The 22,600-nt window shown below is 40.2% G+C and overlaps 1 protein-coding gene across 3 annotated transcripts in view; it reads right to left on the bottom strand.

Moving 5' to 3' along the window:
• CNBD1 (cyclic nucleotide binding domain containing 1) overlaps positions 1 to 22,600 on the bottom strand; it is a 565,408-nt gene that overhangs the window by 366,517 nt on the left and 176,291 nt on the right. The gene's annotated exons all lie outside the window — the stretch shown is intronic.

The following is a 22,600-nucleotide window of genomic DNA, read 5'->3' as shown; positions in this document are numbered from 1 at the left end:
CTTAGCACACTGAAAAGGGAAACTTCAAAATTAATAAAGTGGCAGCACTCACTCATGTGGAGGAGAGTATGTCTGGTCCATGGATTTAAGAACTCATGACTGGAGACTGGGGTAGTGTAACTATGTAACATCTGAATAATTCTTATTCTGATTTCACAATTCTGATTACATACAACCTTCTGATTCCAGTTCATCTTTTTTTCAATCACTTATCAACAGTAATAGAAATCACTAGTTGTCTGACATAAACCTTCCTATGTTCAGGATAGCTTAATTTTTAAAATTATACATTAATACACGGGCATTCTGATTTGCACATTACCTTTCATGAACCTAGTATTGTGACTATGCCTGAGAATTTAAATCACTGTCATGCTGACAACACTGGGTCACTAAACATTAAAGAAGGAAGTCTAACTCTGGCTACTATTAACTGTCAAAGGTTGCTACAAGACAATATTGGTGTTCATAGTCTCCAATCATCTGTACTTCTCTGGTGACATCTAGAAATCATTGTGCATTGTTCTTTGAAACTTATCAACAATGGTGGAGTGGGAAAGAATCACATATAGGTTAAGAATATGGACTTTAGAGTTACAGTGAACTGGGTCTTGAGCACCAACTCTATATATAGGAGTGTGTCTTTGGGCAAGTCCCAGTTTTCTCCTAAGACTGGTAGAAAATTTGGAGGACAACTTCAAGACTTGGAAAAAAGATAAAAATATTTACATAAAGGCATTAGAGGGCTAACAATGCCATGAAGAAAAGTAAACCCAGTATTCAGAGTTGTCTTTCCCTTATAAATCTGTCAGTTTCTGAAGTTTTTAAATGGAAAATGGAGAACAAGGATTGGAAATCATGCCTGCTAAGAGTGTGCCTAGTAAATATTTCCACAAATTGGTTTGGTTCCTCAAAGAAATGCATTCTCCTAATAAGGGTGAACTAGAAATAATGCCACAGAGGGACTACATCCAACATTAGATAATATCAATTCCTTAAACTGTATTAAGAAATCCAAATTCCTGGTGCTATTTGAAATCCATCAGAAGCAATGAAAATCCTCTCTGGAGAAAGATAACATCACCACCATCAAAATATTTCCAGAATTTTTCAAATACAGTGACTTGTCACATAAATACATAATCAGGCCCAAGAGAAGAAAGACAGTATAAACAAAACAACAGAAAAACAGACAATAGAAACAAATTCGTAAGAATTCTAAATATTAAACAGACATATGCTGTAAAATAAACTATACCTACCATGTTTCAAGGATATAAAAGACAAAATTAGAGCTTCCGCAGAGAACTAGAAAATCTATAAGAAACATATGGAAGAGATGAAATTACAAGATTGAAAGACACCACCAAATTAAGAACCAAACAGATTGAAGTAACAACAGAATAAACATAGATGGAAAATTTCTGAGCCAAAACTTATTTTTAAAAATATTGCCATATTGCAATATGGAGAGACAATTGTTGAAACATCTAGAGGATAAGAGACACAGGGGATAAGTTGAGAAGGTCTAACATACATGTAATTTTGTTCTAAAAGAAGAAAAGAGAGTGAATGGAACAGAAGCGAATTTTAAATTAATGCCTGTTGCACTAAAGTGATGAAAGACAATAAGTCACAGATCTTAAAAGCCAATTAAATTCAAAATAAGATAAATAATGTGAAACCTCCACTAGGACACAATCTAGAATTCTACAGCCAGAGAAAGTATCCTTTAAAAGTAAAAGTAACTAATAACGTTTCAGACAAACAAAAACTAGGGAGGTTTGTTACTAGAATACCTGAGTTAAGAGAAATATTAAAAAGGTGCTCCTTCAGACGAATAAAATTGGAGAGATGAATAGAAATAAAGGTCAACAAAAAATGTAATACTGACTTTATAAAACAATAACATCCTTTAAATTTTAAAATATAAAAAAATTAAAAGACATAGAAAAAAACATGTAATTCAAGAAAGAAGACAATCGATTTAATGTGTTCTAAGGCCCTTCCTTACTCAGAAAGAAAATAAAAGTATCAGTTAGCATTATACTTTGATAAATTGAGAAGAATTCTACAGAAACAAACAAAATGATAGTAAAATAATCTATAATTTTTAAGCTGAAAATTGGATAATCATATAATAAAAATATACAAAAGATAACAAGATGGAAGAAAAATCTAATACACAAAATATAAAAAGAAAGCAAGTGAGGTAATTTATTTAAATCAGATATGTTAGCAATATTAGTAAATGTCAACGGACTAACGTCTGTAATAAAGGTTGATATAGGTTGTGGGGAGAACTGCAACTCTATGCTGATTGCCAAGAGTAACATTTTACTGAAGGTAGAAGCCAGTGTAGTAACAACGCTAGGGGAAAAGGGGTATGAAGATTGGAAAGAAGGAATACAGCTTTTAACATTTCACAGATAATATGATTGTATGTAAGAGAAACCTACAAAATGACAGATAAACTTTTATTTAACAAGTGAGTTTAGCAAAGTGTTAGACATAAGGTCAGTATACAAAAATCAATTGCATTTCTATAAAATAGCAATAAGTAAATAAAAAATAAAAATTTGTCAAGATACCATTTATAATGGCATCAAAATATAAAATTGCTAGAAATAATTCAACAAAAGATATATGTACATCCCCCTTTCAGAAAATTATAAACTGTATTGAGAGAAGTTTTTGAAGTTTTAAATAAATGGATGAACAAACTTAGATTGGAAGACTAAGTACTGAAAATACGTCAATTTTCCTCAAATCAATATATAGATAATAGAGCCCTGATTAAAATCCCAAATATTCCCCTCTAAAAATTATCTCATTCTAACGTTTATACAGTGATTCAAGGGTCCAGAACAGCTATGACTCTCAAGAGTGAAAGAACAAGGTTTCACAGTATTATCAGCTATCAAGCCTAATTAAAAAGTTAAGTAATTGAGGTGATACAATGTCAGCATAAAACTACACAACTAGACCAGGCAAGAAAATAGAGCCCAGAACTAAACCCTTGAATATATCGCTGCTTTATCTAGAGCAAAGTTGGTACTTCAGAGCATTGAAAAATTCATGGTATTTTCAATAAGTGGTGCTGGGGCAATTGGATATCCATAGATATCCATATGGACCATACTGTTCCAATTCTTATAATGCTGATTAAATCCACACTCCTCTTTCCAGGAACACAGTCCCTGTGTTGAACAGGTGTGAATGTGTTTGAAGATAACTATCCTGGGAATTATATATGTTTTCTGTAGCTAAGTTCCAAAGTTACTTGAACTGTTCATCATATGATAGGGTTTCTTGAGTATTCACTGTATGGTTACTTTCATCCGAGTGGGCTACAATAGTAGTTTTCACTGCAGACCTCAATAGTTGGCCAATTTACCAGTCTTCCATTAAAAATGCACAACCAAAAGTGAATATTTGCTTTGAAGGGGTCTGATCTGCACTATAGTTCTTATTTTTCAGTTGTTATACTAATAATGCAGGTATATGTTAATTTTCTTGACAACCACACCAGTAGATGGCTTGTACTATGATTATATTTAGCTAAAATCCTAACTTTTTTTTTTAAATAGGTATTACTATTAAGACCTATCTTCTCCATTTTGAACTGTGGAATTTCAATATACTTTTAACCTAAGCCCCATGGCTCACATTAAATCCTATTAAATTTAAGGAGAAAATAAAGTATAATGTACAAAGCATTTTTTTTATTTTTTTGAGACAGAGTTTCGCTCTCGTGGCCCAGGCTGGAGTGCAATGGTGTGATCTTGGCTCATCGCAACCTCTGCCTCCCGAGTTCAAGCGATTCTCCTGCCTCAGCCTTCCTAAGTAGCTGGGATTATAGGTATAACATGAGCCACCATGCCCAGCTAATTTTGTATTTTCAGTAGAGACAAGGTTTCTCCATGTTGGTCAGGCTGGTCTCGAACTCTTGACCTCAGGTGATCCACCCGCCTCAGTCTCCCAAAGTGCTGGAATTACAGGTGTGAGCCATCACACCTGACCATACAAAGCGTTTTAATAGGGTGCATGGTTTACAGTGAGCAATCAAAATATTAGCTGTTAAAAAATGTCCATTTTTCTCTTAATAATGTAGGTACCTCCTAGGAAGATGACAAAGCTCACTTACATAAAAACATACAACAAATTCACATACGCGCTCAGGTATGATTTGTCCTTTTGTTTTTTCAAGCCTAAAATGACAGTACTGAAAGAAGCTGCCACTGTCAAGAATTATTCATCGAAATTAACTTTACCTTGAACAATAAAATATAAACCTACATAGAAATTGAAAGTAACCCTAGTTGTCATTGCAGACCTCAGCAGCTGGCTAATAATTTTGAAAGAATATTTCACTTGCCAGGAGCTGACTTGCTGACTAGCAACAACCTCAGTTCACTTTTCATTCACTGGTGTCACAGCCTTAATGTCACTAATGAGAGTACTCACCAATGGACAACTATCTGCACTCAGCAGTCATTCATTTCTCAGTTGAAAATAGATCTTGAAAAGCACTGACCACTTCATTTGTTCTGTCATATTTAGCTGTACTGACAGGGCATATCACAGGGTGCAATAATTACGGAGATGCCTGCAGAGAAAGCTATTAGGAGAATCATGTGACCCTCTGCCAGAGATCCTTTTTTTAAATAATTATTAATATTGGAGGAAAAATGTGCCTCTACACTTAATATTGATAACATATTTTCTGACAGAATTTTTATATTCTTTGAAATATCCTTGATTGGAACATACAGTATACAAAGACAAATTAAGTTATTTGAAATGTCATCAACTTACCCTATACTCTTAAACAAATCTCAGAATGGGGCAAGCACAACATAATGAAGCATGGTGAACTCAACCAAAGTAATTATTTCAAGGTGTAAAAGAAGTGCCATTAAAACAAATCACACATTTTCATCAATGTAAATAAATATGAAAGCCATTCTGGGAAGTCAGTGGGGACAGAGGATTGAATCTTTGTGATTAGAAAAATTCAGAAGGAAAAAAATAAATTAGCTCCTTATGGGGATCATAAAGCATTGTAAAAATGCAACCATTTGCAGTATTATTATGGAATCTGCTGTCAATGCCCTTCAGGTCAGCCAATTCCAAATAAACTTTCCAATTGAAATGATTGATTAGCCCTGATTAAGGACACTAATCCTATTTAGTTACTTCTTATCTCACAGAATCCTGCTTGTCACTTGCATGACACATAGTTCAAAGCAAGCCAGCACCGATTGGTGAGTGTTGAGCAGAATAATTTCTTCCAATCATACAAGAGAAGCAAGGACATTGCTCATTGCAAACAGCCACAGAAAGTTTGATTACCAGCTTGACAATCATGCACTTGGCTTTTTGAAAAGGAATTTTATATTAAAAGAAGAATTTGACTTTCACTACCATTGAAATCTGGACTGTCATGATGAGCCAGGGTCAAGAGATAGAGAGACCCTAACTTTCTCAGGGTCAGCAGCCCTGAGTTGCCCACTACTCATACTCCTCAGGCTTTGACCAAAATAAGGAATATCTATTGGTGACCAGCTTCTTCCTCCATAAGCAAAAATGCTAAAAAAAATAACAATTACTAGTTGCATTTTATCATTTGTAAGTTATGCTCTGCACCCACTTTCATTTACATATTGGATTTGCTCCCTACATAATAGATATACTAAACTTTTTCATATTTAATGAAAACATACTCTTAATTTTTAAAAATTTTAGTTGTAAGATTGTGATGATCGGTTTTTAAATATTCATGTACGCTTTTTCTCTCTGACCTATTTTTATCATTCTCAAGCTTAGAATGGACTAAGATTTGAAAAATGCTTTATTTTAGCTTTCCTGTGATTTGATCTTTCACAATACAATGGACCTAATCTGCCTATTATTTATTTCAGTGATGTATCCATGATTCCCAAATGGAGAAAAGGAGTAAATAGTGCACCAGGCATGAATAGATTCTTAAATGTAATTTGTGATGTTTTGTAATATATTAGGTTCTCACCTATAATAAGATTAAAGTTGAAGTTATCTCTTCCATTGATCTATCTGTCCATGCACGAATACTTTTATTTTCAGTAAGAGTTGCTGTAATATAGGACTTTAATGTTTCTATAATTTCTGTATTCTTTTTCTATTGCTGCATAATGAATTGCCACAAACTTAGCAGCTTAGAATAACATATTTATTATGCCCCAAGTTCCTACAGATCAAGAGGTCAGGCATTGCTTAACTGGACCCTCTGCTGATGGTTTCACAAGGCTAACATCAAGGTGTCAGCTGGGCTACATTCTCACCTGGAGGCTTAACTAGGGAGGACTACACTTCCAGATTCATTCAAGTTGTCAGCAAAATTTGTTTTCTTGCCTCTGTGTGGCCAGTGAAGGGCTGGGCAACTTCCCAGGAAGTGTTCTTGGGAGGAGTCACCCCAGGGCAGAGGGTGCAGATGCTGTGTTCCCCTAAGGCAGGCTTCTAAGGCCTGGGAATTGTCCTGACCTCTTAGCAGCTTTCAGCTTTGTTAGCATAGGCTGCCAAACTAATGAGGCCATAGGGGTCAGAACAAGGGGTACCTTCCCTTGACTGAGCCAGTTTCCCACTGGCACTCAGGTAAAGGCTGTCCTCAGAACCTAGATGTCACCAACCAGTGCACTGCCATGTGGCCTTTTATGGTCTGGCTATGCTCCCACCAAAATCTAATTTTGAATTATAGTTCCCATGATTGCCACATATTATGGGAGGAACACAGTAGAAGATAACTGAATCATGGGAGTGGCTACCTCCATGCTATTCTTGTGAAAATGAGTGAGTTGTCACAAGATCTGATGGTTTTATAAGGTGCTTCCCCCACCTCCTTCACTCTGCACTTCTCCTTGCTGCCACCATGTGAAGAAGGATGTTTGCTTCCCCTTCCACCATGTATGTAAGTTTCCTGAGGCCTCCCCTGCTCTGCAGAACTATGAGTCCAGTTATCCTCTTTCCTTTATAAATTACCCCATTTCAGGTATTTCTTCATAAGAGCATGAGAACAAACTAATACAGTAAATTTGTACCAGAAGTAGGGTGCTGCTACAAGGAGCTTGAAAATGTGGAAGAAACTTTGGAAATAGGTAACAGGCAGAGATTGAAATAGTTTAGAGGGCTCAGAAGAAAACAGGAAAATGTTGGAATGTTTGGAACTTCCTAGGGACTTTGAAAGCTCAGAAGACAGGAAGATGTGGGGAAGTTTGGAATGTCCTAGAGACTTATTGAATGACTTTGACCAAACTGCTGACAGTGATATAGACAATAAGGTCAAGGCTTTGGTGGTCTCAGATGGAGATGAGAAACTTGTTGGGAGCTACAGCAGAGGTGACTCTTGCTGTGCTTAGCAAAGAGACTAGCAGCTTTTTGCCCCTGCCTTAGAGACACTGAGCTTGAGAGAGATGATTTGGGATATCTGGTGGAAGAAATTTGTATGCAGTAAAGTGTTCAAGAGGTGATAGAACATAAAAGTATCAAAAAATTTGCAGCCTGATTATGCAATAGAAAAGAAAGCCCCATTTTCTGGGAAGAAATTCAAGCCTGTTGCAGAAATTTGCATAAGTAACAAGAAGTCAAATGTTAATCTCCAAAACAATAGGGAAAATGTTTGCAGGGCACATCAGAGACCTTCCCTTCACAGAGAAGTCCTTTCCATCACAGACCCAGGAAGGAAAAATGGTTTCATGAGCTGGGTCCAGGGCCCTCCTACTGTGTGCAACCTTGGGACTGCATATCAGCCACTCTAGCCATGGCTAAAGGGACCAAGGTACAGTTCAGGATATTGCTTCAGAGAATGCAAGTCCCCAGTCTTGGAAGAATTCATGTGGTATTGGTCCTGCAGGTATGCAGAAGACAAGAATTGATGTTTGGGAACCTCCTCCTAGATTTCAAAGGATGTGTGGAAATGCCTGGAGGTACAGGCAGAAGTTTGCTGCAGGGGAGGAGCCCTCATGGAAAACTGCTGCTGGGGCAGTGCAAAAGGGAAACTTGGAGTTGGAATGCCCAGAGTCCCAACTGGAGCACTGCCTAATGGAGCTGTGAGAAGAGGGCCACTGTCCTCCAGAGCGCAGAATGGTAGATCTACTGATAGCTTGCACCATATGCCTGGAAAAGCTGAAGACACTCAACACAAGCTGTGAAAGCAGCTGGGGCTAAGGACTGTAGCCTGCAAAGCAATAGGGGTGGAGCTGCTCAAGGCTGTGGGAGCCCACCTATTGCCTCAGCATGACCTGGCTGTGACACATGGAGTCAAAGGAAATCATTTTGGAACTTTATTGTTTAACGACTGTCCTATTGGATTCTGGACTTGCATGGGGCCTGTAGCCTTTTTGTTTTGGTCAATTTCTCCCATTTGGAATGGGTGTATTTCCTCAATGCCTGTATCCCCTTTGTATCTAGGAAGTAATTAATTTGATTTTGGTTTTACAGGCTCATAAACAGAAGGAATTTGCTTTGTCTTAAATGAGACTTTGGACTTGGACTTTTGAGTTAATGCTGGAATGAGTTAAGACATTAAGGGTACTTTTGGGAAAGCATGATTATGTGTGTGTTTGTGTGTTTGTTTGTTTTTTAGATGGAGTCTCATGCTGTTGCCCAGGCTGGAGTGAAGTGACATGATCTTGGCTCACTGCAACCTCTGCCTCCAAGGTTTAAGTGAATCTCCTGCCTCAGCCTCCAGAGTAGCTGGGATTATAGGTATGTACCACCACACCCAGCTAATTTTTATATTATTAGTAGAGATAGGTTTTCACCATGTTGGCCATGCTGGACACAAACTTCTGACTTCAAGTGATCCACCCACCTTGGCCTCCCAAAGTGTTGGGACTACAATCCCTGTAGCCACCATACCCGACCATGATTGTGTTTTGAAATGTGAGGACATGACATTTGGGAGGGGCCAGGGGCAGAATGGTATGGTTTGACTGTGTCCCCACTGAAATATCTTGAATTGTAGTTCCCATAATTCCATATATCATGGGAGGGGTCCAGTGGGAAGTAATTGAATCATAGGGGTGGTGACCCCCATGCTGTTCTTATGATAGTGATGGAGTTCTTACAAGATCTGATGGTTTTATTAATATAAGGGACTTTTCCTGCCTTCATTCTGCATTTCTTCTTCCTGCTGCCATGTGAAGAACATGTTTGCTTTCTTTTCCACTGTGATTGTAAGTTTCCTGAGGCCTCCCCAGCCCTGTAGAACTGAGTCAATTAAACCTCTTTCCTTTTTAAATTACTAAGTCTCAGGTATTTCTTCATAGAAGCATGCAAATGAACTAATACATGGCCCTTTCTACAACATGGCAGGTTGCTACTTCAAGGTGGATGGTCTTCCTCCCCAGTCAGGTAAGATTAAGTCTTATAAAATATAATAATAGAAGTAACATTGCATCACCTTTGCCATATTCTTTTGGTTGGAAGCAAGTCACAGATTCCATCCACACACAAGAGGAGGAAGATATACAGATGTAACACAAAGCACAGATCATGAGGGCTATCTTAGAATTCCACCTACCAAACATTTGTCTTAAAATTTTAAAATATTTTTGCAAACTTTTTTTTTGCTATTTTATAAATTAAGTCTTCTAGTTGTGATGTGAGTCTGTTTGAATTGTATATATTTTAATTTGGAAAAAAGAAATGCTACCTCTAAAATATATAATCTTTCTAATTAGAATTAATATATAATCAGTCAATATAATCAAATTCTAATTTTACCTCTAAAATATTATAATTATCTTCACGTAGTTCACATATATTCTAGTTGAGGGACTTTTTTGGTCAAGACTATTTCTGGATGATAATGGCTAGAAAAAATAGATTTGTATTTATTAAATTTTGTGATTATTTATTGCTCATATATTAAAATACTGTTGGTTTATAATCTGTATTTATATTGATCATCTACACCTTCCTGAAATGTTTTATTCTAATAGCTTTAGTGAACTAATGAATTTCTAAGATAACATTTTTAATATGAGTGCCAATGCTATTAACATTAACCTTAATTTTCCTTTAATATTCCTTGTACTTAAGTCTAGGGACTGTAAGGCTGTACAGCTGTGTGTTGCCCCCATGGAACCAGAACAAAAGTGTAGTAGGAGCCTGGTAGCCATTCCTGATCTCCCAGCCCAGCAGTGGGCCCTGATGTGGGGCCATGTGACCATGGAAAGGAGTGCCTTTTGTCATTCCTGCACTTAGAGGTAGAAATGCTTTTATGTAAACTGCCCAAAGGTTCTGTATAGGTAGCAATGCTTCTGTTATATCTACCTATTCTATGACCTATTGGGCAAGCTGTTAGACCTCTCTGTGCCTAGGACTCTTTATCTGTAAAGTGGGGATAACAGTAGGACTTACTACATTCATTGTTAATTTTTGCAAACTAGCAGTTCCTGGCTCCTAGTAAGTGCTCCAAAAATATTAGCTATAGTTGTTCTCATTGTCATTATTGTTTTATTATCCTGAAGTTTTCAGGAGGGAGGGAGGGAGGGAGGGAGGAAGGAAGGAAGGAAGGAAGGAAGGAAGGAAGGAAGGAAGGAAGGAAGGAAGGAAGGAAGGAAAGGAGTGAGGGAGGAAGGAAGGAGGGAGGGAGGGAAGGACGGAAGGGAGGGATGGATGGCTGAAAAGAAAGGGAAGTAGAGAGTAAAAGAGAAAGGTAGGATAGAAGGAAGGAAGGAGAAAAGGAAGGAAGAAAAGAAAGAAGAAGGAAGGAAGTGAGGAAGGAGAAAAGAAAAAAACAGTTAGGTAGACAACTAAGGCTAGTCCTCGGAGAAGCAGCTTGCCTGAAAAATCACAGCTACAGGCAAAAATAGAGCAGCCTAAGGAAAACTCAGACTGTAGCTGTACAGATAAGCAGCCCAGGCAGGCAAGGCCCAGCATAGAAGCCTTTTTTTCTTTGTGTTATTAGTGGGCTCCCAGGAAAATGTTTCCTCTCCTTTTCAGGGGAGGAAACTCATTAACACGATGAGTTTCATGGGAACTTGCACAGGGAGGGAAGGGAGGGACTTACCTAAAGCAAACTCACAATTATACAAACAAGAGAAACTATGCTTTGTGCTTACCTAGGAATGTCCCACAGCTTCATAGATAGGGAGAGTTGTACAGACAGCTTTTCAGATGAGAGAAGTTACTCAAATAGCAACAGAGATGAGAGAAGTTTCTTATAAAAACTTTAGCATTCAACTGTAAAATGGCAACTCATCCAGGACCCCTCTCTGCTGTGGAGAGCTTTCTTTTTTTACTTATTAAACTTTTGTTCTAACCTCACCCTGTTGTTCATGTCTACACTTCTTAATTTTCTTAGTCATGAGATCATGAGCTTGAATAACATCCCAGACAATGTGACCAGTGACCCTATACTTTTTATTAGTGTCAGCTTGCCTGGGATCCATCAAAAGCGTGAGTAGGAGCAAACTCTTAACACTTTACTTTTATTTTTGAGGTTTCTCATTCTGTTTTGTTCTCTCAAGAGTGAACAAAACACACTGGGCCCATCAGTCAGTTAAAAGCCAATAGGGTAGCATCCAGCTTTACAAGACTCAGGGGACAGGCTTTCTTCAGAGGACTTTATCAATCCTGCTCACCCTTAGTTGTTGGGAATGTTAGCTGTGTTCCAATCTAGTTCTCTTTTGTGGAGGATCTAGCCATCTCATGAGGTTGGAAGAAGGTCCTGGGGCAACCAAAGGTTTTTGGCCAACGCTACACTTTGGTGTTACCTGGAGACTCTTGGACTAACTCCAGTCCCTGGCAGCCTGTTGGTATCAGCACCAGGACTTCCAGACTTTTCTGCTGCATTTTCTTCCTTTCGTTTTGAGGCTATCATGTCTCCTATTCCTTCTTTGAATGCAATGTTGCAAGTGTTTTTACAATCTGGGCATATAATCCTGTTGGGTAAAGTCAGCTGGTGCCTTAGTAATCAAGAATGTATTTCAAGGAATTGCTGTCTCTGTGATTTTCTTGAAACAGAGAGATTCCAAGACTTGGATCTAAAGTCCTATTTATCTCTCAATGATAGCACTCAATGGGGTTGGATGGGGGGATTATTGATCAAGTTGTCTCTTTTTCCAAGTGAGAAGCCAGCACTGTGCAGCATAACTAGACAGTCTCTCTATGAGATGGACTATTTTTTTCTTATGGGGAGGCATGATGTGGGGACAGCCCCAGACTTCCCTTTCTAACCTTTGTCTGGAGAGTAATTGAAGTCAGAGTTCCAATCTCTGTCACACCAACTAGTTGGATGGGATTTTTCCCTGTGGAGACTTACTGGTCCTTTGTCCAAAATCTACAATTTCCCAACTCTTCTCTCATCTGCACTTTTCTATCAGACATCAGGCTCCACGTCTTATCTGTGAATGGAGAAACTCTGTCTTTGACAGTGTGGAGGAAATTGCCCTTGAAGGGCAGATTTTAGCCTCCATGCTGTCTCCATCTGAAGGAAGATAGCCATTCAATTCCTACATTCTTTTAAGGCATCCATTCTGCATCCGATTGCAATGGCATCTAAAAGAAAGCTGGGTTTTATGTTTGGAAGTCAATTGGACCCACTGTCTAGGAACGAATACTTTAGTCTGGGCCAAAATACCTGAATATAGGTACTTAGAGCTAGAACATTTCCTCCATTAGGGGGCTTTGCCCAAGTACAACTATTACACAGTTTTTTCCCAGGATCCATATACTTGGGAGACCTGGGATCCATACCAGTCATGCAAGGGAGTTAACGGGGAAGCACCAGCAGAGAGCTAGGGAATTCAGCAGATAAGCACGACTATTCATGCTGACTAGCTCCTCACGATCCATGGGTCAAGGTCACACTTGCATTCAGGGGCAGCATCGACAAAGGTCACCAGGACCCAGACAACAAAGGAGAAAAGAGGAGAGGAGTGACACCCCTTCTGTCTGTTTCTCCACACTGAGTCATTCCAAAAGAAAGGAAAGAGACTAAGGGATGCCTTCTCTTTTCTCTTTCTAGATAGGTAAAAAACCATCCTCAGCCTACATGCCTCTCAAGTGCAGCCAGAGACACTGGGATTTTTTTGATCTGCAGACCCTGAAGAAAAAGTGGCACATATTCTTTTGTACAAGAGTGTGGCCTTATTACCAACTCCGGAGCATACAAGCCTGGCCTCTTAAGGGAAGTGTTAATTTTAATACTATCAAACAATTAGATTTTGTCTGCAGACAGGAAGGCAAATGATTCGAGGTTCCCTATGTACCAGTTTTCTTTGTCCTGTGACACAACCCAAATCTTTGTAAGCATCGCACAATTGATCCAGCTCTTTTAGCAGTCATGTCAGGCAGGCACATAGAGGATGATTCTCCAAAATCAGAGAAACAAATTTCTGGAAAACCATCAAAGAAAACTTCTGAGTGCCTCAGCCCCTCTCACCCCCAGCCCCTTATCTTGGGCCCCCTCCAGCCACGCCATCAGTTACTCCAGCTCCATCCACTCCAAAGCCTCCAACTCCTTGACTTCACTATTATGTCTTCAAGAACTGCCCAGTGGATGTGATGCCACTAGGGTTCAAGTTCCCTTTTACTACAAGACCTGAGGCAAATAAAGGGTACCTGGGAAGGTTCTATGATGACCCTGATAGATATATAGAGGCTTTCCAAAATGTAACCCAAGTATTTGATCATACATGGAGAGATGTCATGTTCTTCTAACCCAAACTCTGACTGCTATGCAGAAACAGGTAACCTTACAGGCAGCAAAAAAGTTTGGGGATAAACATGTCTCCTATAGCCAAAGAAAATCTCCTCATCCAACAAGGGGAACTAAATAACTTAGAAGGAAGAAACTAGAGAGGGGATTAGAGAACAAGAACAGGAACAAGAAACTCCATTTCCAAAGGGAGTAAGGCAGTACCCCTTGAGAATACTAATTGGAACCCTAGTGATCCTATACATGAGTGGGAAAGAAAACACTTTCTAATGTGCATACTGGAATGCTTATAAAGGATCAGGGACAAACCTCTTAATTACTCTAAGCTATCTATGATAGATCAAAAACCAGATGAAAATTCCTTGGCCTTTATGGAAAGGATGAGGTACACTTTACTGAAATAGACCTCTCCATCTCCTGATTCAATTGAGGGGTAGCTAATCTTAAAAGACAAGTTTATTACTCAGACAACCCCTGATATTAGAAGGAAGCTAAAGAAGCAGGTTATAGGACTGAGTAGTACCTCAGAAAATCTCCTGAGCATGGCCACCTTGGTCTTTTACAACAAGGACCAGGAGGAGGCCCAAGAAAAAGACAGGAAGTATAAGAGAGGGACAGAGGCACTAGCAGTCACTTTACAGGTCTATAAACTCCAGGATCCCCACGGTACGCCTGCAAATTATTACCAGTGTGGTAAGCCGGGACATTTCAAACGGGAGTGCCCAGGCAACAAAAAGAAGCCACCTTGACCCTCTCTAGTTTGTGGTGGGGACCTCTGGAGATTGGACTGTCCCTGAAGGCACAAGTCACCAGGTCCAAGGCCAGTCTCACAGATGGTCCAGCAGGACTGATGGATCCTGGGGCTCAGATCTGTTCGGAACAGGGCCTCCAAAATCTGGCCATAAACTGACCCCAAAACTGGTCATAAACAAAATCTCTGCAGCACTGTGACATGTCCATGATGGCCATAACGCCCACACTGGAAGGCTGTGTGTTTACCAGAACGAGGGCAAGGAACACCTGGTCCACCCAGGGCAGAAAACTGCTTAAAGGCATTCTTAAACCACAAACAATAGCATGAGTGATCTGTGCCTTAAGGACATGCTCCTGTTGCAGATAACTAGCCAAACCCATCCCTTCATTTCGGCCCATCCCTTTGTTTCCTGTAAGGAATACTTTTAATCTATGTTCTATACAAACAATGCTTATCACTGGCTTGCTGTCAGTAAGTACGTGGGTAAATCTCTGTTTGAGGCTCTCAGCTCTGAAGGCTGTGAGACCCCTAATTTCCCACTCCACACCTCTATATTTCTGTGTGTGTGTCTTTAATTCCTCTAGCGCCACTGGGTTAGGGTCTCCCTGACTGAGCTGGTCTTGGCAGATATCCTGGACTCCAGAAGCTCAAATTGGCCTCACTATCCAGGAATCCTAGGTGGTTCTGGAGGTGGAAGGGAAGAAAGTAGACTTCCTTCTGGACACTGGAGCCAGTCTTTTGGTTCTCCTCTCCAATCCGGGCATTCTCTCCTCCCATAGCATGACTGTGATGGACATCTCAGGAAAGCCCTTAACTTGAAATTTTTCTCAGACCCTCAGCTGTAGTTGGGGGAAACTGCTTTTATCCACGCCTTTTTAATTATGCTTGAAAGTCTCACTCTTTTGCTAGGCAGGGATATTCTAGCCCATCTGGGAGCCACCAGCCTAATGGCTTCAAAACAAACTCTTTATCTCCTCTTAGTGGAAACCAATATTAACTTAGAGGTATGGGCAATTCAGGGAAAGATTGGCTGAACAATCACTATACCAGTTTAGATTCAACTTAAGGATGCCACTTCTTTTCTGAAGCAGAAACAATATCCCCTACAGTCATAAGCTAAAAAAGGACCAGACATCATTATTGGTAACTTAAAAGCACAAGGCCTCCTTGGGCCCTGCAACAGCCCCTGCAACATCCAATATTAGGAGTGCAGAAACCCAATTGGGAATGTAAGCTAGTTCAGGACCTCTATCTCATTAATGAGGCTGTGGTCCCAATTAATTGAGTGGTTCTTAATCTCTATACTCTGCTAACCCAAATATCTGAGGGAACTAAATGGTTCATGGTTTTAGACCTAAAGAACGCCTTCTTCTGCATTCAATCGCACCCTGACTCTCAATATCTGTTTGCCTTCAAAGATCCCTCTGGCCAGACTACCCAGCTAACCTGGACAGTACTGCCTCAAGGGCTCTGGGACAGCCCTCACTTGTCTGGGAAGGAGTTTTGAGAGATCTCTCTTAGTTATCTCATCCTCACATTAACATTTTACAATGCTGATGGCATTCTCCCCTGTACTTCATATGAGAAGACTTCTCAGGAAGGCACTGAAGCTCTTCTTAATTTCCTAGCTAACAGAGGATAGCTAGGTTTGAAAATCTAAGGCTCAGCTTTGTCAAACCTCAGTGAAATACCTAGGTTTAGTCCTGTCAGAGGGAACCAGAACATTGGGCAAAGAGAAGATTAAGCCCATTACATCCTTCCCAATTCTTTCCCAAATTCTCAAATAGCTAAGAATATTTTTGGGTACTACAGGCCTCTGCAGATTGTGGATACCCAGGTATGGTGAAATTGCTCACCCTTTATATCACCTTAGGAAAGACACTCAAGTGCTAAAACTCACTGTCTTTTCTGGGAATCTGAGACCCCAAAATCCTTTAACCAGCTAAAGCAAGCCTTATTTAAAGCACTGATCCTTAGTCTTCCAGTAGGAAAGACATTCAATCTTTATGTCTCAGAAAGAAAGAAATAGCCTTGGGAGTTTTAACTCAGGCCCAAGGTCTATCCCAGCAGTCTGTCAGTTACCTAAGCAAGGGGCTTGATTTGGTGGCTAAAGGATGGCTAGCCTGTCTTCGAGCAGTTGCCACAGTGGCTTTGCTGGTAACAGAGGCCACCAAGTTAACCATGGAGAATAATTTAACTCTTTATACTCCACATAATACAGCAGGACTGCTATCCTCTAAAGGGAGTCTCTGGCTAACAAAAAGTCACCTCCTCAAATATCAAGCCTTGCTGCTAGAGGGCTCTGTGGTTCAGTTAAAAACCTGCCCTTGCCTAAACCCTGCACTTTCCTCTCAGAGGGAATCAGAGAACCTGAACATGATTGTGAATATATAGTAGTACAAACCTATGCAGCCAGAGAGGATCTCAGAGAAAGTCCCCTAGAAAATCCAGACTGGACTCTCTTTACAGATGGAAGTTCCTTTGTAGAACAAGAAACTCAGAAGGCAGGGTATTCAGTAGTCACCCTGAATGTCATTATTGAGAGCACACATCTCTCATTGGGCATCATTGCTCAACTAGCTGAGCTAGTTGCTCTCACAAGGATGCTCAAATAAAGCAAAGGAAAGGCAGTTAATATTTGTACTGACTCTAAATATGCTTTCCCGGTTCTCCATGTCCATGCTGCTATCTGGAAGGAAAGACATTTCCTCACTGCTAAAAGATCTTCCATTAAATACCATCAGGAAATAGGTAGACTTTATCCTCAGAGTTCATTCTGTAGGAAGTGGCAGTAATGCATTCCAGAGTACATGAAAAGGGTATGGATGACATAACTGAGGGAAATAGACTTCAGATCAAGCAGCCAAATCAGCAGCAAAAAATACCCAAGAGATCTGACACACTTGAGACCCCTCTAATCTGGGAGGGCTCCATAAGAGAAGTAAGACCTCAGTATTCATCTGCAGAAATAGAATAAGCCACCTCTCGAGGATACACTTTTCAGCCCCCGGGATGGTTACACTCAGAGCACAGTAAAGTCCACTTGCAAGCCTCTAGTCAGTGAAAAGTTCTTAAACTCCTCCACCAAACCTTTCACCTACGTAGGGATAAGACTTATCTATGCACCCAAAGATTGTTTTGGGGGGAAAACCTACTAAAATGGTCAAACAGCTTGTTAATGCTTGTGAAACTTGCCTTAAAAATAATCCCCTCAACAAGCAGCTCCTTCCCCACCAAATTCAAAGGATAGGAAGTTATCTGGCAGAAGACTAGTGGATAGACTTCACCCAAGTGCCAAAAGTAAGGGGCATTCCATATCTTTTAGTATAGATAGATACCTTGACTAATTGGTGGAGGCATTTCCATGTCAAACAGAAAAGTCCCCTCAGGTGGTAAGAGTACTAATTTATGAGTTAAGTTCTTGCTTTGGACTCCTCAAGTACCTCCAAAGTGACAATGGCCCCCTCATTTAATGTGTCTGTTACCCAAAAGCACCGGGCATATAATACGAGACCACAGTCTTTATGAAAAGTAGAAAAAACAAATGTCATTAAGAGGTACCTGAGGAAGCTATCTCAAGAAACTCACCTCCCTTAGGTTACTCTTCTTCCCATGACTTTACTATGGGTGAGAAACACTGCCTCCAAATTGGGTTTAAGCCCTTTTGAAATAATGCATGGTTGACCTTTTCTTACCAATGATTTTCTATTCGACAAGGAAACTTCTGAATTAGCTAAATATATAACCTTCCTTGCCCACTTCCAATAGGAATGAAAACAACCATTGGAAGCCGAACCCCAAGAAATACAACCATACTTATCTAACCCAGAAGACTTCGTGTTGGCGAAGGCTCTTCCCTCTCTTTCCCCTTCTCTAGACCCCAATTTGCAAAGACCTACACTGTCCTCTCCTCTACCCTCTCAAAGGTTAAGGTTGCAGGTATCAAATCTTGGATTTATCACACTCAAGTCAAAGCCTGGAAAGCAGAGAAAGCAGCCTCTGACATCCCAGAAGAGCATCCCAGGTACCAACATGAAGAAGTCACGGACCTTAAAGTGAAGATTACAAAAGATAAGTAAATGAGTGAGGACTGCATATCGAACTCAATCCCACCTTTAACCTACCAGATTCTTTCAGTTATTTCCCCTTTTCCTTTTGAGATCTGCTGTCAGGTATTGCAGCTTCTTTCAATGCAAATTTATAGGGGGACTTTGATTATCCATGGGACCAAATTCATAACTCCATAGACCCCACAGAGGAAAATCCAATATTTTGACAGGTAGAAATTCAGATGGAGTCATTAACTACACCATACTTACAGGAATTATCTTGCTTACTTTGCTTTTGCAGCAGGGTTACACACTGTGGCACCTCCTGAGTGGAATACCAGACAGAGAGTCTCACTTGCTGTAATATTTTTCTTAGTTATTATCCTCATTGCAGGGATAGCAGTAACAGATAAGAGACAAATTTGTTTCTGTCAAGCTTAGTAGCATTCACTGTTAGAGGCAGGAATGCTGCTTAGCTCTTGACCCCAACAGTATCAGCCATTGCTCATCTATACAGCAAGACTAATTGCTGGGTTTTCCCTGAACAATTTGCTCAGTTTAATAACACTGAAACTTGGAGGCTTCTTGATGATCCTTAACTCATAGTCCTGGGGTTCCCTTTGATAGCTTTGCCCTTAACCATCAAGAACTTGTCAGGTATAAATGGAACTTGATATGGGAGCACTTTTAATTCTACCCAGGAAGACACATCCCCCTTGGGTAAGACACATTCTCAGACTAGGTAGAGTTGATAGAATAATAGCAAATGCCTCCCTCTGCTTTGAAAGCAGAGGAAAAGTTCTATACCTGGGAAATCTCAAATATTGCAACATTATACTTACAATCTCTAAAAGTGAGGAGGTATGGAGGGTAAAAAAAGGAGAAAGCTAATCTAACATGTGAGATAAAAGGTTGAAAAACTTAAAAAACCCATCCACACCTCCTAACTGTAATTCTAAATTTGAGTGGTGGCCCCCGGGTAACTCCTCCTACCAGTATTACATCAGAATAACAAATAACACATGGTCCTTCCCAACGATGCCATCTCAGGGAATCTCAGACCCCTGTAAGATATTTGATACTAGGGATAACCTACACATTTGTGGGCAAAAAGGAGATGTCTGGACTGAGAGCCCCTGCAGTAAGAATCAACTGAGATACTGGTCAGGACATATTATCTTCCAAAGTTCCATCTGTCAACAGGATCCTTCCCACCTAGTGTGTATAGTCCCAAATGGCACCTAAAATGACTATACTTTGCATTTTTATCTCTATATCGAAGATGCTCCCATTAGATATAAGGGGAACCTCTTTATGAGGCCAAGGCAAAGACAAGTTGCATCTCTCATACATCACAACCTAGAATCCTCCCTTCAAGGGACAGGGATTTATTTTCTCTGTAGTTCCTGGTTACACCTAATTCTCCCTAGGCATTGGAGGGGAACATGCACTATAGTGGCTGTGGTCCTCGGCCTATTATTTTCAAACTCCACTGACATGGCAACATAATCTGGTGAAATTCACAATCTGCACTCCTTTCTAGAAAGTGCCCTGTATCAGGCACACTAAACACATAGGTCTATTATGTCCGTGCCATCATATGGAGTTCTAACTGAAAGAGGAGACTGGGGAGGACATGCACACAACAATACTATACTAGAAAAACCAGGAATGGGACATGCTATAGCCAAAGGCCTATTTTGATTTGCTGGTATTTCTCTTTTTGAGAGATCAGTACTTAATATATCTATTATGATGCAACAAGGGTGGAAGGCAACAGTAGGAGCCAAAGAGGCACAACAACAATCCATAAACTCTGTAGCCTCAGTGGCAATGCTAAGGCAAAATAGATGAGTCCTAGATGTTTTTACAGCCTAAAGTAAGAAGGTATCTGTGCACTTATTTATTTTATTTATTTATTTATTTATTTATTTATTTATTTAGAGAGGGAATCTTTTTCTGTCACCCAGGCTGGAGTGCAGTGGCATGACCTCGGCTCACTGCAACCTCCACCTCCTGGATTCAAGTGATTCCCCTGCCTCAGCTTCCTGAATAGCTGAGACTACAGGCATGCACCACCACACCCGGCTAATTTTTTTGTATTTTTAGTAGAGACAGGGTTTCACCATGTTGGCCAGAATGGTCTCAATCTCCTGACCTCATGACGCGCGTGGGCCACCATGCCTGGCCAGAACCTGCGCACTCAAATGAAGCATGTTCCTTTTGGATCAACACTTCTAGCCAATTGGAAGAAAACTTACAGATGCTTAAGAATCAAATTAGAATCATTGACACATTAAGAGAAAGAGCAGGCTTCAGTCCCAGGTGGCTACAATCCCTTCTTGAAAGATTCCAGTCTTCTTTTTGGACCTGGTTGGCTCCTTTACTGGGACCCCTTTTTCTTGTATGTTTTCTGTTAAGTTTGGACCCTGTATACTCAATGCTATACCCCGAATTGTTTCCTCTCACCTAGAGGCTAGTAAACTCCAAGTGGTGCTGCAAATGGAACCCACATGGACATGCCATTCTTCCACGGACCTCTGAACTAGGCCCAGAAGAAACCCTAGCTGGTGTTCTTGACACAACACCCCTCTCCATCAGGAAGAATCTAGAAAGACCACTGCCTAACCTTCCTAACAGCACTTAGGGTCTCTTCTCCTAAAGGAGGGTAATGAGGGAGAAGAAAAGGAAAAATCAGATAGGCAGACAACTAAGGCTAGTCGGAGAAGCAGCTCTGAAAAATCACAATTACAGGCAAAAATACAGCAGCCTGAAGAAAACTCAGGCTGCAGCTGTACAAATAAGTAGGCCAGGCAGGCAAGGTCCAGCATAGAAGCCTTTTGTTCTTTTTGTGATTAGTGGGCTCCCAGGAAAAAGGTTCCTCCCTTTTTCAGACATGAATATGGCAGGCTTCATAGTAGCTTGCACAGGAAGGGGAGGGGGACGGACCTAAAACAAACCCACAATTACATAAACAAGAAAAGTTATGCTTGTGCTTACCTAGAGACATCCCACAGCTGTAAAGATGGGGAGAGTTGTACAGACAGCTTTTCACATAAGAAAAGTTACTCAAACAGCTACAGAGATGAGTTTCTTATAAAAGTTTGCATTCCACTATAAAATATCAACTTGTCCAGGACCCCCCTGCTGTGGGGAGCTCTCTGCTTTTGCTTGTTAAACTTTTGTTCTAACCTCACTCTGGTGTCCGTGTCCATGCTCCTTCATGTTCTCAGTTATGAGACCACGAACTCAGATAACACCCCAGACAACATGACCAATGATGCTAAACTGTTTCGGAAAGAAGGAAGGAAGGAAGGAAGGAAGGAAGGAAGGAAGGAAGGAAGGAGGGAGGGAGGGAGGGAGGGGAGGGAGGGAAAAAACCATTTAAGTTATTCAAGGCTATATCTAGATTTTGTTGAATCTGACACTTATATGACATTATCTCTCTTTAATAAAAATAATACAAAAATAATGCACTTTTGAAAAAAAACCACAAAAACATATGATCATGTGAACAGATTGTTAGAGCTCCATCCAGGTCCATTCAAGTGAGTGACCCTGAAGCTCAATTTTCATTAGCTTCAATGTAAATATGCTTCTGTAGAAAATCAAAATAAAATTTTGAAGAAATATTAAGTCTTGAAAATAAAACTAAAGTCCTTTCTAAAGCTATCTACCTTACATTAACATATAAAGGACACAAATAATGTTATTCAGATCATAGAGATTATTTCACCATGTTTGGCTTTTTCTACCAAAGACATTGAAGCAATAAATTTTGTGTCCAAGGTACAAGTAAAATAGCACAGAGTAGAAGGGGAAAGTCTGAAACCAACTTCTTTCTGACAGTGGGATGGGGAGGAAATATGACAAGGGCAGGGATGAAATAGCAAAGAACTGAAATGCTAGATTTCTCACTGCTGCTATGCAAAAGAGATAAGGAGTTTTTAGAAACATCAGAGAGGTAAGAGGGAGCCTGAGAACATTAACTGGGGACTGGCAGACAGTAGGGAAGAATGCAGACAACTGGGTTATCTGGGTGATTAAGGAATGATTGGGCAGAGACAGTGATGAGTCTTCTGACTCTGGATA

This window comes from Piliocolobus tephrosceles, chromosome 7 (assembly GCF_002776525.5).
Source record: "Piliocolobus tephrosceles isolate RC106 chromosome 7, ASM277652v3, whole genome shotgun sequence".
Taxonomy (NCBI): domain Eukaryota; kingdom Metazoa; phylum Chordata; class Mammalia; order Primates; family Cercopithecidae; genus Piliocolobus; species Piliocolobus tephrosceles.
Note: the sequence above shows the minus strand (reverse complement) of the source record. Positions and strands in the feature narration are given on the sequence as shown.